Genomic DNA, 12123 nt, shown 5'->3' on the forward strand with positions numbered 1-12123 from the left:
TTCAAGCATGTTTTCATTTAATTCATCTCTCTTAAATGAAAACATTGGGTCTATTGTTAGGATATTGTACATATAATGTAAATTTCTTTCGATCTAGAAAAAATGGTTGGAATTTGATAAAATTTTCCTAATAGAAAATTCTTAAAATTTTAGAATATCATCAGGATTTTTTGTTTCTATTATCATGTGAAATGAATTGAGAAAAACGTACATTTACTAGAAAGAATGTGGCACTGTCTTGCGTCATGGGTATGCCAGATTATTTTTTTTTATTTTTTATTTTTTGTGATTTTAAGTTGAAGTAATTAATCGTTTATTCGATTGACATAGTAGCCCGTGTTGTTTTTTTTTCCTATTGGCGTCCCAAAATTGACGTAATAGTCCACGTGATACTGTCAAATTCAGTTCCAATTAAATTTAATTGTTTAGTTTTTGAATTAACTATGGTACGTGGACTATTAAGTCGGTTTATAAAGAACTTATACTAAAATTTAGAGTACTCCTTGGAGAAAATGTTGGTGGCATAAATTCCTTCTACAAGACAAAGAAAAACAAACTCCTACATCTATTAAATTGTATCTTTATCGATTTGTTTGATTTTCCTTTTTCTTGGCAGCGTGTGAGTATATGGGCAAGTGTAAAGAATGTTGCTTGTGCACAGTTTGGAAACCCCATGTTTGTGGTCGCTGCTGTTGGCATCCAGAGACAAGTGCAAAGAACACCACCTCCCACCATCCATAATGCTTGAATCATATCTCTATGGAGATTTTAATGCTTGAATAACAATATCTCTACGAAGATTTTATGCGCAATCTGATCTTGCTTTGCTTAAATGGAAGAAATAATACGAGTCATTCTGATTTGGGTAAATCTGCCAAAATTTTGATTTATGTTTCAATAGCCTTTGCATACAAGTATGTACAATGCCAGAAAAGAAGATATATCTTTGCCGTTTGGGATTTTATTTACATCCGTTAGATCGTTAGGATTTCAATATGGACTCGTAGCTATTGAATTCAATCCCGGATTTTAACAATATTAAATCTTTGCTGTTGATTTAAAAACGGTCAATCTAGGATGAATTCTTGGCCGTTGATCAAATTATCGAATCACCAAATCGTGACCGTTGATCTTTTTATAATATTTAATATGACAGTTGATAATTGATAAGCCATTTAGACCTAGCGAAAAATTTATGATAGACGGTGGTTTCATTGAAATCACACAGTCCAATTTAAAATTTGACACGTTACAATTTTAGCTGGTACCATGTCATTATATACTTTAAACCATTTAATTTTGGAGTAATGTTGATTAAGTTCTATTTTATAATCGATCTAAATGAAATTATGTATATTGAATTTGAAAAATTGCAATTTAATTTCCACATATTAATTTAAACCATGCTGTTGTACGTGTATTTGGATATATATTTGGACTTCAAGATATTTAAGGGAAGATTGCATGGAATAATGATTTGATATAGTTTTGTCGTGAAGCGTTTGATAAATAAAAGAAAAAGGAAAAAAACAATTCATAAAACCTTATGCTCCGTTTGTTTCGGCGTAAAATGGTTTCCGTCGTAAAATAGTTTCAGAGAAGTCATTTTTCAGAAAAATATTTTCCGTCGAAATCATTTTTCGGTGTTTGGCGCATACGAAAAATTACAAATATTTTTTATATTTTAATTTAATCATATTAATTTAAAAAAAAATAAATTTTATTCACAAAATAAAAAATATTAATATAAAATAATATAAAAATATTTTTTAAAATTTGGCATATACAAATTCCGGCAAAAGTTGTCGGAATCCGTCCATTTTCGCCGGATTCCGGCACAAAACGGCCGGATCCCGGCCAGTTGACCAGAAACCGGCCGTCCTGGCCGGAGATTCGGCCAGAACAGCCAGATCCGGCCAGATGCCGGGGGTCCGACCTTTCTGGCCGGATCCGTCAAGGATCCCGGCCAGTATCCCTGCCAGACGGCCGGATCGGTCCAAGATTCCGGCCAGATGGCCGGATCCGGGCCGGGATCCGGCATGATGTCCGGTCCCAGATTCCGGCTTAATTTGTCGAATTTCGGCATCGACCGAAGTCGGAATCTGACTTGTCGAAATTCGACAATAGTCAATTGCTTGAACGTAAAGGTCGACTGCGTTGTTTAAAAAAGAATCGACTGCATCTACCATTTACGGAAAATGATTTATGCTTTTAAAAAGCGTAAATCATTTTCCAAAATTTATTAAGCATTTTTGGTCAAACGGAAATCATTTTCCGGTTGACCATTATTTTCGCCCCTACCAAACACCGGAAAATACCGAAACCATTTTCCAGAAATCATTTTACGCTGAAACAAACGGGGCATTAATTTTAGTTGGTACGTACGCCATTATTCATGTGGTAAAATGACTTGATTTGAAATAATTCGTTAAAAGAAATGTTTTTTTTTTTTTGGCTATTTTTTTTGTTCATCTCAGTACAAGGTAAAGAAGGACAAATAAGCTAAAAATGGACAAATTCACTACTGTGGCACCTAATATGAGTCCCACAGATTTGCAAGAGAGAAGAACAAGAGAATGTGAATCTCGCAGATTCGACAGTAAATTTAAGAGAAATGGGTTATAGATGGGTTATATAGGAGCATTGCATAATATTGTGACAAGTGACTTTTTAAAATGCAGCCAAGTATACATTTAAAGTTAAACGGTGAGTTTAACTTAAACATTGATTTTGCCAACAAAAAATACACGTTTATTTCAAAAACTTAAACGGTTATTTTTAACGACGTTTGAAGGCAAAGGCTTGGGGTGTACCATAACTGTTTACAACCAACCAAAAAAAAAAAAAAAAAAAAATTAACAAGATCATTTCAGTTTTCTCAACAAAAAAGTAGTCTTTGCTTCCCATGATTGCCATCTTAGCATTTCATCTATCAAAAGGTATATATTGTCTCTTTCTGATTGTAGATTGTTAGTTTTCTCTGTTTGTAAATTGTGAGGATCATACGTTTTTTAAAATTATATGATTTATATACATATATAAAACAATTTTTGTCCCCTTCATTGGGTCAGACTTCAGAACTCTTAAAAACACATTGCAGAACGCCATAAAAATATTGTTGAGATTTAGTTGCAAATATTATTTTGGAACAAAAGATCCAAATTACCAAAAAAATAAAAAATAAAATAAAAATAAATAAAAATGGGGAGGAGAAAAAAAAGAGTAAGATAAATGATCCTCACTTGCTGACCACTCCCCACCCAACCTTAAAAACGTTAAGAGTAAGATAAATTACCGATTTTTAGGTCTTCGTGAGTTTTCTTCGAGTGGAAATTCCTTCTCCACTGTTGAGCTGCAAGTACATGATGAAGATAATACATTGTTTAGGGTCCCCTCAACTGAATAAAAGGAATATATTTATTCATCTAAAAAAAAGAAAAGGGATATATTCCATTAATGGGCAGCAAAATGATGCACTTGACGAGAAGAAAATCTATACAAGAAAACTGCGACCCGAATCTAGTCTTAGTTCTTTTAGTACTACATACTGCATGCCTATGAATAGAAACTCTAATGGTGCGTTTGGGTATTGAATTTTTAGAATTAGAATTGAATTCTAATTCTATTTACAAATATCGAGGTAAAAAATTGTGTTTGTATGTTGAATTTTGAGATTGAAAAATATTATATTTTAATAATAAGAAATGATTGGAAGTTTAAAAAGTTGTGTATAATGATTGGTATTTTGAAAAGTTGTGTGAAATAATAATTTAAATAATAATAATTTATTATATATTGATTATTTAATTAAAAAAAATAAATAATATTTTTTAAAAAAAATAATTGAAATCAAAATTAAAAATTAAAAAAAAAAAAAAAAAAAAATGAAGGAAGGGGTGGCTGCCGGTTGGCAGCCACCCTTTTGGGGGTGGCCGGGCCACCCCCAGGCAATGGGGGTGGCCGCGCGCCACCCCCAGAGGAGGTCGGGGTGGCCGCGCGGCCACCCCCAGTGGTCGGGGGAGGCCGCGCGGCCACCCCCAGTACTCGAGGGAGGCCGCGCGGCCTCCCCCAAGGGTCGGGGGTGGCCGCGCGGCCACCCCTTGTACTCGGGGGAGGCCGCGCGGCCTTCCCCAAGGGTCGGGGGTGGCCGCGCGGCCACCCCCAGTACTCGGGGGAGGCCGCGCGGCCTTCCCCAAGGGCGCGGCCACCCCCAGTACTCGAGGGAGGCCGCGCGGCCTCCCCCAAGGGTCGGGGGTGGCCGCGCGGCCACCCCCAGTACTCGGGGGAGGCCGCGCGGCCTCCCCCAAGGGGGGTGGCTGCCAGCCGGCAGCCACCCCTCTGTTTTTTTTTTTAATTTCTTTTTTTTTTTTAATTTAAATTATTGATATTTTATTATTTAAATGTGGGACCCACGCGTTTTTTTAGTCAACTTTTCCTGCGCGTGGGTCCCACCATTAATCTGAAAAACAGCATTAAATTTTCTCAAAACTCGGGTCAAAATCCGGGTTTTATGCTGGTGGGTGGGTTTTTTCTAAAACCCGAGTGGAATAATTATTCCACTCGGTTGCCAAACAGTTCATAAGAGTTCCCATTGGAGCAGGAATACTTGAGAATAAGTGAGGCCTAACATGAAAGATTAAAGTTTTGTTTGATAGCCAAGAATGACTTGCCTGCGATATATACTCGCAAGAGGTTAAAGAGTTTGCATTGGAAATTAACCTTGCTCGAATTCCACGCAGGTCATTTTGGCTAAACTGACAAGCTTTTTTCTTTCATGTTAGGCTTTCTCTTTTTCACCAACAAGATTTTGAGATATTATATATCATAGACTCGAAGCATTACTTATATCATATGGTGATTGTTGGAAGCAAAGCTTATAAGATTTTGAGCTACCATCTTAACAAATATTATGCGTAGCATAATTTACGAATTTCGAGAATAAAATTTCGTTACTAAATTATGAAACACAAATTTTGAGGGCGATGGCAAAACATCCCCTTCTAAAAGGATATGTCGAAAACAAATAAATAAATACATACATAAATAAATAATTTTGCTTCAAACTTGTGCATGTCCCTTCAATCGATCTTTTCTTTGTTTGAAAGAAGCAATAATCTTTATATATATATGAATGAACCGGTCGGCTGACCCCCTATATATACCTAACTAATTTTTTTTTAAACTGACAAAACCGGCTTGTCCATCATTACAACTCTTTATCACTTGTGATATATATATATATATATATATATATATATATATATATATATATATATATATAATTAGTTAATATTGGTTACTAAATTGTTTGATATTGTCTCCCAAATATATATATAGAAAATGCACTACAAAACATGTATTTTTTAACCACGTGCAATTAGCCACGTGGATGTGGGAAATTCACGTGGTTAACGATTCGACATGTGCAATTAACCACGCGGGTTCCGCATAGCTAGTAAGGATATTGCTAAATGCCAATTAGGCGCGTGGCTTTTCATATACGTGGTTATTTAGCCACGCAACATTTAGCCATGTGGCACACCCACGTGGTTAAATGCATTTTTATTTTTATTTTTTAAAAAAAAATGGTCGAAAATAAGTATTTTTAACCACCTACCCCTAACTCACGTCGCCAAAAAGGCAAAAAGCAGTTTTTTTTTTTTTTTTTTTAAAAAATAGAACAAAATTTATTCTGTCCTTCTTCTTCTTCTTCTTCTTTTTTTTTTTTTTTTTTTTTTTTTTTTTTTTCCCAATATCGATCGTATACGATATACGTATATCACTATATCTCACTGGATCTCTGGCGAGGGCCGGCATATATCATATACGATCTTCGGGTCCAACTCGTCGTCGACGATGTCGTCAAGATCCAACGAGATTTGGTGAGGATTTTCCTTCCCCGTCAACGTCCAGAGCAGATTTCCGTTCCCCGACGACGAAAAACAATAACCGACATAGAGATTCAACCCAAAAAAACAAAAACAATTTTCGTTCCCCTTCCTCCCCCATGAAATTCAACCCAAAATTAAAATTCGGCCAACACAGTTCCAAGAGAGTTCAAAAAATGGGAGAAAAAGTGGAAGATCGGACCCGATCTTCCATGGGTCACCGGTGGGTGACCCAAAAAAATCCGGCCTAGAGTGGAGCTCGACGCCTTCATCTCCATCATTGACGACAAAAACGAGCTTCTGAAAAAGAAAGAAAAAAAAAAAAAAAAAAAAAAAGTGAGACAGAGAGAGACGAGGAAGAAGAAGAAAGAGTTTTTTTTTATTATTATTATTCAATAGAGAGAGAGTTGAGATCAGAGAGATATGTAAAAATAAAAAATAAAGGCAAAATTTAAAGTGGTCCATACTCGTCCATGTTGAGAGAGAGAGAGAGAGAGAGAGAGAGAGTTGAGAGAAACTTCAATTTCAATTTTGGGAGAACTCCGGCCCAGTACGTCCCTTCCTTCTAAATAACAAATAGCAACGTAGTTTATTTGCCACGTAGCTAATTGGCGACGTGGTTAAAAAATTAAAAATAAAAAATCACGTGGTTAAAATTTTATTAAAAAAAAAAATTAATAATAATAATAATAAATTAACCACGTGGCTTATTTGCCACGTGGCTAATTGGCGTCATGGCAACAAGCCACATGGCTAATTAGCGACGTGAAAAAATTCACGTCACTAATTACCTACGCAAAACATTTTGCTACGTGACTACAGTACCGGTTATTGTAGCCACGTGGCGAAATGTCAATTTTTTTTTTTTTTTCAAGCGATGGTTTGCTGACTTTGCTAACAGTAACAGCATTTCATGGAGGAAAATAAATGTTGCAGATGTTGTGATATCTGAATAAAATAACGTACAACTTTAATTGTCTACTGCCCCTACCAAAAAAAATTTCTCGCATGTCTCAGGTTGGAGACTTGGACTTCTTATTTAAACTCTTTTATATACATACAAAATAAGCATTACTTATATATGTTCTAAGTCATATTAATTTAAGAAGAAACTATTTGCTGCTCTCTCTGCCTTGGTATTACAATTGATGTGATTTCTTGAACAAGTCGGTAATGCACTAATCTCCATCTGGACCAATTTGCTTCAGATAAAATCATGTAAGAAGAAATTTACACATGCAAATTCTTGCTACAGCCATCTTTAACTTGACAACCTCGTAGTACTAGTTGTTCTCCTATATAGAGCCCTATCAGATCTTCCTGGCCTGTTTGAATGGTGCTTTTAAATATTATCCCTCACCACCATTCTAAGACGGTCCCCAAGAGCTACCAACCTAAGACTGTCCCCCAAGAATTGTATGCAGGCCAGGGCAGATCCATGCAGAAGTGTGGGGGCCTTCAGCCCCTCCAATTTCTTTTTGAAAAACCCTTAAAGTATGTATTTCTTACTAGCAAACCCCCCTCCCCAAGTTAATTTTTCATCCCCCAAAAAGTTTTCTTTTGATTTTGCCCCCCCCAACGTGAAAGTAGCTTATTTTAGTTTTGCCCCCATCGTGTTTTGAATGCTATGTGCTTATAGCGCCCCCGAATACCATAGATCCTAGTTCCGCCCCTTAATAGCACAGATTTTGGTTCTGCTCCTAACTGCATGTTACTCATATGTGGTTTCCTTATTTTTTGTGCACATTGTTCGCTTGTAGGTGCTTAGAATGCTTAGCATAGTTTCTTCCTAAAGGAAACATTATGCGTAGCATAATTTATGAATTTCGAGAACGAAATTCTGTTAAGGGTTGTTGAAAATTAATATTGAAATTTAAGCATATAATGAGTATTCTTTAAACTAATAGTATGCTCATGGATTAATGGTTGGATTCCTTTAAATTAAAATCATGGCAATATCGTTGAGTTTCTTAAAACTCATGATAATAAATATAGCTGACTTTCCAAAGAAAAGTGATAATTGTACCCATGTGAATATAATTAGGATTTATGAGTGATGATGTTAATATCCTATGTATATGTATATATTTATTGCAGGTGATGAGTTAAGAGACTGCACAAAAAGACTGTGAGTATTTCTTATTCACTGGGGATGATACATGGTGGTCTTTGATAATGTTTTGATTCTACTTTATTTAATTTTATGCGAGTTGTTTGGCATTTTACATGTTTTGTTTGAAACTATGTATATGTTACTGCTATATATGTATATATTACTGTTATGACTAATGAAATGGTTAATATATGTTGGAAAGTAGTCACTACCCGTGGTAAGAATAATAATAAATGGGAAAGTCGTAGCTATCCATGGTAAAGATATTAATATATGTTGGAAAGTTGTTGCTACCAATGGCATGGGAATTGAAAGTTGCCGCTACCCATGGTAAATATATTAATATATGTTGGAAAGTTGTCGCTACCAACGGCATGGGAAAGTCGTCGCTACTCATGGTAAAAATATTAATAAATTGGGAAGTTGTCGCTGTCCGTGCCAATGAGTTAAATTAATGAGATAGAGTACGTATAAGAATATATAACGGTCATCATATTGATGTATTGTATGTTTTTAAATAAATCAGTATTTTATTATGTTATTGGGGACTATTGACTCATACAAATATAGTATGGGATTGTGAAAGCATCCGCAATCACATATTTGTTGGTGCAAGCCTTGAAGATGAAGAAATAGATAATGCTAGCTTAAAGATTTTAAAGCTAACGTTTTGTAGCTATTTGTATTTATTTGTAATTGTTTGTATTTGCGTGCTTTTGAACATATATAACATGTTTAGAGAAGTATTTGAATGTGGTAGATGTTTTATGTATGTTTTCGTGTCATCTGTGACACCTGTTTCGATGTATTTAACATTAAGAAATTAGATGATTTTCAATAAATGCCTAGGGGTAATTCAGTCAGCTCTGACGTGTTATTGTTTCCAAGTCAACATTTTTGGTAGAAAATCTTCATTATGTTCCTTCTTAATATATCTAGAAACATATTTTGGTTAACTACCTCTCTTTCTCATTCCCTTTTATAAATAGCAGTCGTGAAAAGCGTATAGCCAAAAAGAAACACATTGATAACCATAGTTCCCAAACTCAACACAAACAATGGCCTTCTTCAAGAATTTTCCTCTGCGTGTTTCTGATGTTGATCATCCCTAATCTTCAGACCGAAGCAAACGACCAAATTCCGTCGTCTCTCCCTAACGTTGGAGTTCGTAAATTTCTCTCTCTATTGTCTCTTACACCATTGATGTTTCCATGTTTTTCTTCAAGCATGTTTTCATTTAATTCATCTCTCTTAAATAGCTAGAAAAAAAAGTACATTTTTTTTGAATTAAATTAATCTTTCGGAATTCTTGTGATCAAAGACAAAACTAGAGTCCTTTCAGTTTTGAAATTTGTGCACGTAAGGGGCCCCTAATTGGGTCTATTGTTAGGATATTGTACATATAATGTAAATTTCTTTCAATCTAGAAAAAATGGTTGGAATTTGATAAAATTTTCCTAATAGAAAATTCTTAAAATTTTAGAATATCATCAGGATTTTTTGTTTCTATTATCATGTGAAATGAATTGAGAAAAACATTTACTAGAAAGAATGTGGCACTGTCTTGCGTCATGGGTATGCCAGATTATTTTTTTTTATTTTTTATTTTTTGTGATTTTAAGTTGAAGTAATTAATCGTTTATTCGATTGACATATATAGTAGCCCGTGTTGTTTTTTTTTTCCTATTGGCGTCCCAAAATTGACGTAATAGTCCACGTGATACTGTCAAATTCAGTTCCAATTAAATTTAATTGTTTAGTTTTTGAATTAACTATGGTACGTGGACTATTAAGTCGGTTTATAAAGAACTTATACTAAAATTTAGAGTACTCCTTGGAGAAAATGTTGGTGGCATAAATTCCTTCTACAAGACAAAGAAAAACAAACTCCTACATCTATTAAATTGTATCTTTATCAATTTGTTTGATTTTCCTTTTTCTTGGCCGCAGCGTGTGAGTATATGGGCAAGTGTAAAGAATGTTGCTTGTGCACAATTGCGAAACCCCATGTTTGTGGTCGCTGCTGTTGGCATCCAGAGACAAGTGCAAAGAACACCACCTCCCACCATCCATAATGCTTGAATCATATCTCTATGGAGATTTTAATGCTTGAATAACATCTCCACGAAGATTTTATGCGCAATCTGATCTTGCTTTGCTTAAATGGAAGAAATAATATGAGTCATTCTGATTTGGGTAAATCTGCCAAAATTTTGATTTATGTTTCAATAGCCTTTGCATACAAGTATGTACAATGCCAGAAAAGAAGATATATCTTTGCCGTTTGGGATTTTATTTACATCCGTTAGATCATTAGGATTTCAATATTGACTCGTAGCTATTGAATTCAATCCCGGATTTTAACAATATTAAATCTTTGCTGTTGATTTAAAAACGGTCAATCTAGGATGAATTCTTGGCCGTTGATCAAATTATCGAATCACCAAATCGTGACCGTTGATCTTTTTATAATATTTAATATGACAGTTGATAATTGATAAGCCATTTAGACCTAGCGAAAAATTTATGATAGACGGTGGTTTCATTGAAATCACACAGTCCAATTTAAAATTTGACACGTTACAATTTTAGCTGGTACCATGTCATTATATACTTTAAACCATTTAATTTTGGAGTAATGTTGATTAAGTTCTATTTTATAATCGATCTAAATGAAATTATGTATATTGAATTTGAAAAATTGCAATTTAATTTCCACATATTAATTTAAACCATGCTTTTGTACGTGTATTTAGATATATATTTGGACTTCAAGATATTTAAGGGAAGATTGCATGGAATAATGATTTGATATAGTTAATTTTGTCATGAAGCGTTTGATAAATAAAAGAAAAAGGGAAAAAAAAAAATCATAAAATCTTAATTTTAGTTGGTACGTACGCCATTATTCATGTGGTAAAATGACTTGATTTGAAATAATTCGTTAAAAGAAATGTTTCCTCTTCCTTTTTCTTTTTCTTTTTTTTGGCTATTTTTTTTTCATCTCAGTACAAGGTAAAGAAGGACAAATAAGCTAAAAATGGACAAATTCACTTCTAAATCTGTGGCACCTAATATGAGTCCCACAGATTTGCAAGAGAGAAGAACAAGAGAATGTGGATCTCGCAGATTCGACAGTAAATTTACAAGAGAGATGGGTTATAGATGGATATGTATCGTTTCTCATATATATATATATATATATATATAATAGAGGAATCAGTAGGAGAGTAGGAGCATTGCATAATATTGTGACAAATGACTTTTTAAAATGCAGCCAAGTGTACATTTAAAGTTAAATGGTGAGTTTAACTTAAACATTGATTTTGCCAACAAAAAATACACGTTTATTTCAAAAACTTAAACGGTTATTTTTAACGACGTTTGAAGGCAAAGGCTTGGGGTGTACCATAACTGTTTACAAAAAAAAAAAAAAAAAAAAATTAACAAGATCATTTCAGTTTTCTCAACAAAAAAGTAGTCTTTGCTTCCCATGATTGCCATCTTAGCATTTCATCTATCAAAAGGTATTGTCTCTTTCTGTTCGTAAATTGTTAGTTTTTTCTATTTGTAATTTGTGAGGATCATACGTTTTTAGAAATGATATGATTTATATACATATATAAAACAATTTTTGTCCCCTTCATTGGGTCAGACTTCAAAACTCTTGTAAACACATTGCAGAACACCATAAAAATGTTGTTGAGATTTAGTTGCAAATATTATTTCGGAACAAAAGATCCAAATTACCAATAAAAAGCACCTACAAAAATAAAAAAATAAAAAAAGTTAAGATGAATGATCCTCATTTGCTGACCGCTCCCCACCCAATCCTAAAAACGTAAAGAGTAAGATAAAATACCGATTTTAGGTCTTCGTGAGTTTTCTTCGAGTGGAAATTCCTTCTCCACTGTTGAGCTGCAAGTACATGATGAAGATAATACATTGTTTAGGGTCCCCTCAACTGAATAAAAGGAATATATTTATTCATCTAACAAAAGAAAAGGGATATATTCCATTTATGGTCAGCAAAATGATGCACTTGACGAGAAGAAAATCTATACAAGAAAACTGCGACCTGAATCTAGTCTCAATTCTTTTAGTACTACTGCATGCCTATGA

Source organism: Alnus glutinosa, chromosome 11 (assembly GCF_958979055.1).
Source record: "Alnus glutinosa chromosome 11, dhAlnGlut1.1, whole genome shotgun sequence".
In the NCBI taxonomy this organism is placed as follows: Eukaryota; Viridiplantae; Streptophyta; class Magnoliopsida; order Fagales; family Betulaceae; genus Alnus; species Alnus glutinosa.